Raw genomic sequence first — 6,101 nt, 5'->3', positions numbered from 1 at the left:
ATTTTGAAACCTTTTCAAATCTTTCAAATGTTTTCAAATCTTTGAAAGCTGGTGAACTGTAACCTTTTCAACATCTTTGAAACCCTTAACATATTTTTGAAGTTTAACATTCTTTGTGAAATTGTTATGAAATATTTAAAATCTGATAAAGACGCGTTTATAAAATGTTCAAAATCATTTTAAATATTTAAAAATTTTTTAAACATTTTGAAATCTTTATTGATATTTTGTAATATGGTGTATACTCAAAAACCGAGTGGTGAAACACTTGAAAATTCCGTTATATGGCCATGGCTCATTCTAATAGAACTTTTTATTCTAGACGTCGGCAGAGCGCACGTGCCGAAATGTTACGTCATTTCCGTATTTTTCGAACAGTTTTATGTCGAAATGTATGGAAAATATTGTTAATGAAAACAAAAACAACAAATTAATTTGTAAATAACAGAGATTTTTAAGGTAGAATATTTTTAAGTCTAAAAAGAACGGTGAAAAACGTGCAAAGAGTGCGGCGACCAAGGCCATTATTTGCATCTGTTGGCACCTGTCATCTTCTAAAAAATGCTTAAAAATTCGGCGAAACTCACAGAAGATGATGTTCCAGCTGCAAAATTAGTGCACGAATCAGTAGAAGAGCACAGTATTGAGCAGCTGAAACGATGTCCTAAATTTAGAAAACCACCATTAAAAGGAAAAAGACCGTGATTTAGTGGAAAGGTTAGTTGAGGTTTTGGATGGCAGGTATAAATACTTTCTTTTATAGAAGATTTTCAGTTCAGAAATTAGTTAGAGTAAATATTTAATGTTAATAAAAATATAAAATAACACAATATTATATTTTCTACCTCTCTTTTTCAAGTTTGAACAATAAAAAGCCATTTGTTAGTGATTTCCTGGTATAAGAAATGTACTAACAAATTTTCCTTCTTTCATATAAACTGGTTATAAATACAAAAATATAATAGCTTTGCGTTCTCAAGTAAAAGTATTAAATAGATTTTATTTTTATCAACAAATTTAGGAGGTTCGAAACCCCGAGAACAATGCCTCATTTAATATGTAAGCAAATGTTAGCAAAGAAAGAAAATATTGATACCTGCCAAACACAACCTGAACTATCCTTTCTACTGAATCACTTTTTTTCCTTTTAAAGATCGGTTCCTATATTTTATCCATCGTTTAAGCTGTTTAGCAACTGCGCCCTTCCACCGATTTGTGCACTAATTTTGCTTCTGGAACATCATCTTCGCAATTTTTTTCTGAATATACTTAAAAATTTGTTGTCTTTAAACCCTGATTTATTTAAACATTTATTTTTCATTGTTATTTTTATTTACAATATTTTCCATGCATTGAGACACAAAACTTTTCGAAAAATATGGAAATGACGTAAAATACTGGCACGTGCACGCTGTCGACATCTAGAATAAAAAGGTCTATTCTGAAGCTGAGTTAATATTGAAGATTTCAGCTAATAATTTTTATAATTTCTAAGTCAAATATCACAAAAAAGTATACTTGAACATTCTATAGTAGCAGAGACGACATTTTCAAGGTCGCTGAACACCCAGCTTATAAGAATAATTCGCCGCTTCTTGTCTCTCATCATTTGAATCTCAGATTCATCGTTGCAATTTTTATAAACATACGGATTACAATTTTTGTTGCAGTTAGTCAAAAGCGTTTGATTTCCATATTTTATTCAATAAGTTAAACAACAAATTTTATCACCAATTAATTACGTACAACCTGCAGACATTCACTTTATTTAATTAATTAAGATCGAAGTACAAAACGATTTTGACACTTGTCAAACGTCAAATATCACTCACCTACTGTTACATTAGTGAAAACCAACTCCAATTTTTAAGAAAGTACTTAATGCACGTCCCGAATGTATTTATGGACAATTTTAATGTTGTGTTACATTTTTTTTAGCGCGTAACTAATTATTTATTTGAAATGCGTGGTGAATCCTGGGGAACATAACCTTTTTTTAGAATTTGGTTATACGTATATTTTGCGCACGTCTTCTGAGTCTCGAAGCCTTTGACCAATCGGCGCAAGATCTCGAGCGCGGGAGAATTGGAAACCGAATTAAAATCGCCTATATAGTACTTTTTGCATTACACAAATGCATGACGGGTTGCATTGTATGCTACAGTTCATAGAATTATATTCCCTTTGACTACATACTAAACGTCCTTACTGTATAATTGACTTTATGTAAATAGATATAGGAGACAAGACTTCTGGGTCTAAAATGTTTCAAATTTTTGTTCTACATGCCTTAGTCATATTTTTAGTAAACAATTGATTTTTAACAAATAAAAAACAAATTGTCGACAAAATAGTTAAATTTTCAGCCTAAGAAATTACTTTCAAAAACACATTTTTTAACTTAAACATTGTAGTTTATACTAAAGTTTGAAGTTGAAAATATTACATTTTAAACCCAAATAAATGCGAATTTTCAACAAAAGAAATCAATTTTTATCTAAAACAAATGAATTTTTAAAGAAGAGCAATTCGCCAACAAAGAAGATAAATTTCTAACTAAAAAGAAAATTTTTCAAGAAAAGAAAGTGTCAACAAAATTGTTAAATTTGTATCTTTAGAAACGAATTTTAAACTAAAAGAATAAATATTCGATCAAAAATGGACTAGTTAAATTTTCAGATAAAAAATAGAATTTTCTACGAAAGAAATTAATTTTCAACTAAAATTATAATGTTTCAACGAAAAATTGAATAGATAAATTTTCAGTTGAAAAATAATTATCAATCCCAAAAAATCAAAGTTTCCAAAAAGATAGATGAACTTTCAACCAATTTATACCAAAATAAAAGAAGTTTCACCAAAAATGCATTTTCATCCAAAGAAATGAATTCTTGATTAAAATAGATGAATTTTTAAACAAGGAGAATAATTTTCTACCAAAAAAGAAGAATATTTGACTGAGAAAGGTCAATTTCCTACTAAAAAAATCAACCAAAAATGATACAGTTACATTTTTAGTATAAGAAAATGTTTTTCAACAATAAAAGAATCGAATTTTCGAACCGTAATTTTGCCATATTATATCATTTTAGAAAAAATAAGAAATTGAATTCTTATTAAGCCTTCTTGCGCAATTTTGTTGTACCCTTTTTTGTTACGTTTATGTTGGTTTGTAACATTTGCTTTCAAATTCGAGTAAGTTTACGAGATATTCAGAAATTTTGAAACTTTTAAAAAATAATTAAAACTTGCAAAAAAATCAGGCAAAAATTAAATAATTCTTAAAGATTAGAAGATTAGAAGATTAGAAGATTAGAAGGCCTGAAAATATTAGAAAAAATTATTATTTTTCTAATAATCATTTGAAAATTTTTTATAATTTTTATTTTAAAAAATGTACAAAAAATCAAAAAGATTTTGAAACACATCAAACGATTTCCTAAAATTTAAAAGAAGACTGTAGAAGATCTTAAAGCGAAATGTTTCAATTTGATAAGATTAAAGATATTAAAAAACGTAAATAATCCAGTAAATTCAAGGAATATTTAGAACAATGGAAGAGATTCAAATCTAATTTTAAACTTAAATTTTTTAGAAATTTAGATGTTCAAAGATTTCAAAAGAATACACTTAAAAAGCTTTAAGGGAATTCCGAAAGATTTCAAGGAGATCAAATTATTTTTTAATAAATTCTATGAAAAATTTAGAAGATTATATGAGTCAAGTGTTTTACATCTTAAATGCATTTTTTAAATTTTAAGAAAAATGTAGAAAGTTAAAAATATTTTTTTAGAATTTATTTTGTTTTAAACATATTAGAAATACTTAGAAACTAGAAAAAATTTCTCAAAATGTATCAATCATCATTTGACAAAAATGTTGTAAAATTTTTCTTTGAATGTTGTGTGGGAAGGAATTTTATTTAAAAATTTGTGGAAGTTTCTGAACCGAAAACTGCATGAATTTCTGAACTTTCTTTTTTTTATTTTTCAAGTGTATTTCAATCTTCTTTACGTTTAGTGAAAAATTATATGTTGAAAAACAATAAGAGAAATATCTATTTCTTCAACTTCAACTATAATTTGAAAGGCGATTCTTCATAGTATGTTACTAACTAATGGATATATTTTTATAAGTTTGTTCCTGAAATCTATTCCCTAAGGTCAAAGATGGTACACAAATATCGTAAAATTTTTAAAACGCCAGCTATTAACAGGGATTTTTTAAATAAAAGTCAATGTGTATCATATTCCAATAAATTTTGGCAATATTTATAAAAGTATAATTATTTTTAATTGAAAAAATTAATGTATAGAGAGTACAGTTTTTATTTGAATTTTCACGACGGTTTTTTGTACCATGTATGCCCCTCGGCCAGAATCAAGGAAAAATAATCTAAAAATATTTTAATTAGTTATTAAAATGCTACAAAGACTTACCTTTACAATTTTTTTCTCTTTTTATAATAATGAGATATTTCTTCATAAAATAAATTTTATTGGATTTATTTTGCAATTATTTACAATTAATTTTTCCAATTTATTTTTAATTTATAGGATTTTAAAAAATATTAGGAAAATTTATTATCTATTTAAAACGTTTTAAATTCTTCAAGATATTGATAACTCTCTTGAGTATTATCAAAAATTACAAAAATCATTCCAAACGTAGAAAAAAATTTCCTTATAATCTTCTAAATTTTCCCAAGAATTTTAAGAAACTTTGTTTATTCTCCTGGAACCTTTCGAGATTCTTTTAAAGTTCCTAAAGTTTATCTTGCGTTTCTAAAACACTTCTTAGGTTAAAATTTTTTTGAATCTCATCAAGTCTACTGAATACTTTCTGAATTCACTTGATTATTTACTTTTATTTTAACTTCTCAATCTTATCAAATTGAAGCATTTCGCTTTAAAATCTTCTACACTCATCTTTTAAATTTTAGCAAATCGTTTGATGTGTTTAAAAATCTGCTTGAATTTTTTTTTAAAGTACATTTTTTTAAATGAAAAATTATTTAAAACTTTCACACGATTATTAGAAAAATAATTCTGTTTTTCTAATCTTGTCAGAACTTCTAATCTCTAATCATCAAAAAATTTTCCCGATTTTTTTTAATTCTGCAGAATTAAAAAAAATGCCTTTAAAGTTTTTCAGATGCTTGAAGAATATTTGAAATCTTTTGTAATGTTTTTAAATGTTTGAAAATAATTTTTTTAAATTAATTGTTTAAAATGAAAATTATGTAAATCATTCCTTTAAAAATTTTCACAAGTTTTAATTATTTTCGAATCGTTTAAAAATTTTTGAATATCTCTTAAACTTACTTAAATTTGAAAGAATAATGTTTCTTAATTTTTCTAAAGTTAAGTAATATGGAAAAACTACAACATTTTGTTTCAATATATTGTACGTACTTTTTAACATTTTAGGAAATAATAAACAATGTTTTGTAATCCTTTTTCAATTTTCTGTTAGAATTCATTCCAAAACAATTATTTAGATTTTTCCCCAAGGAGTTTCTTTCATTGTCTTTTTTTAATTTTTAAAATTCATGTAATTACTTAATCTGATTGGAAATAATTGAACCTCTTGCGATTAAAAGCGGGGATTCTGCTTGAGAAGAAATGTGCTAAAAGTAATTTAAAGAAAATCATTCGAATTTTAATTTTAAAGACTGATAATTATACACAATTTCTAGGTGCATCTTTCTTATTCTTCTACAAGAATTTTTAAGTTTTTCAGTTTTTTAAATCAGTTTATCCTACGTTTATAAAACTCTTTTAAAGCTTGAATTCTTGTTTAATCTCATAAATTCTACTCAATATTTATTAAATTTATTCGATTACACAGCCACACAAAAAAAAGTGTGCGTATCTGGTAACAAGACACACATATTCCTATGGATTTTGGGGCGCTGAATTCAAATTTGGTATCAAAAATCACCCATCACGTCATGGTTGAGCCATAACCTCAAAAAAAGACGAAAAATCATCCACTGGGGCAAATAAATTTAAAAATAATGCCAGTGATGCAAATTTTCACTTCAAAAACATGTCGATAACTGTGAAGGATCAACCCTTGCCTGATATCAACTTATTTAA

Source organism: Belonocnema kinseyi, chromosome 8, assembly GCF_010883055.1.
Source record: "Belonocnema kinseyi isolate 2016_QV_RU_SX_M_011 chromosome 8, B_treatae_v1, whole genome shotgun sequence".
NCBI lineage: Eukaryota > Metazoa > Arthropoda > Insecta > Hymenoptera > Cynipidae > Belonocnema > Belonocnema kinseyi.
Note: the sequence above shows the minus strand (reverse complement) of the source record.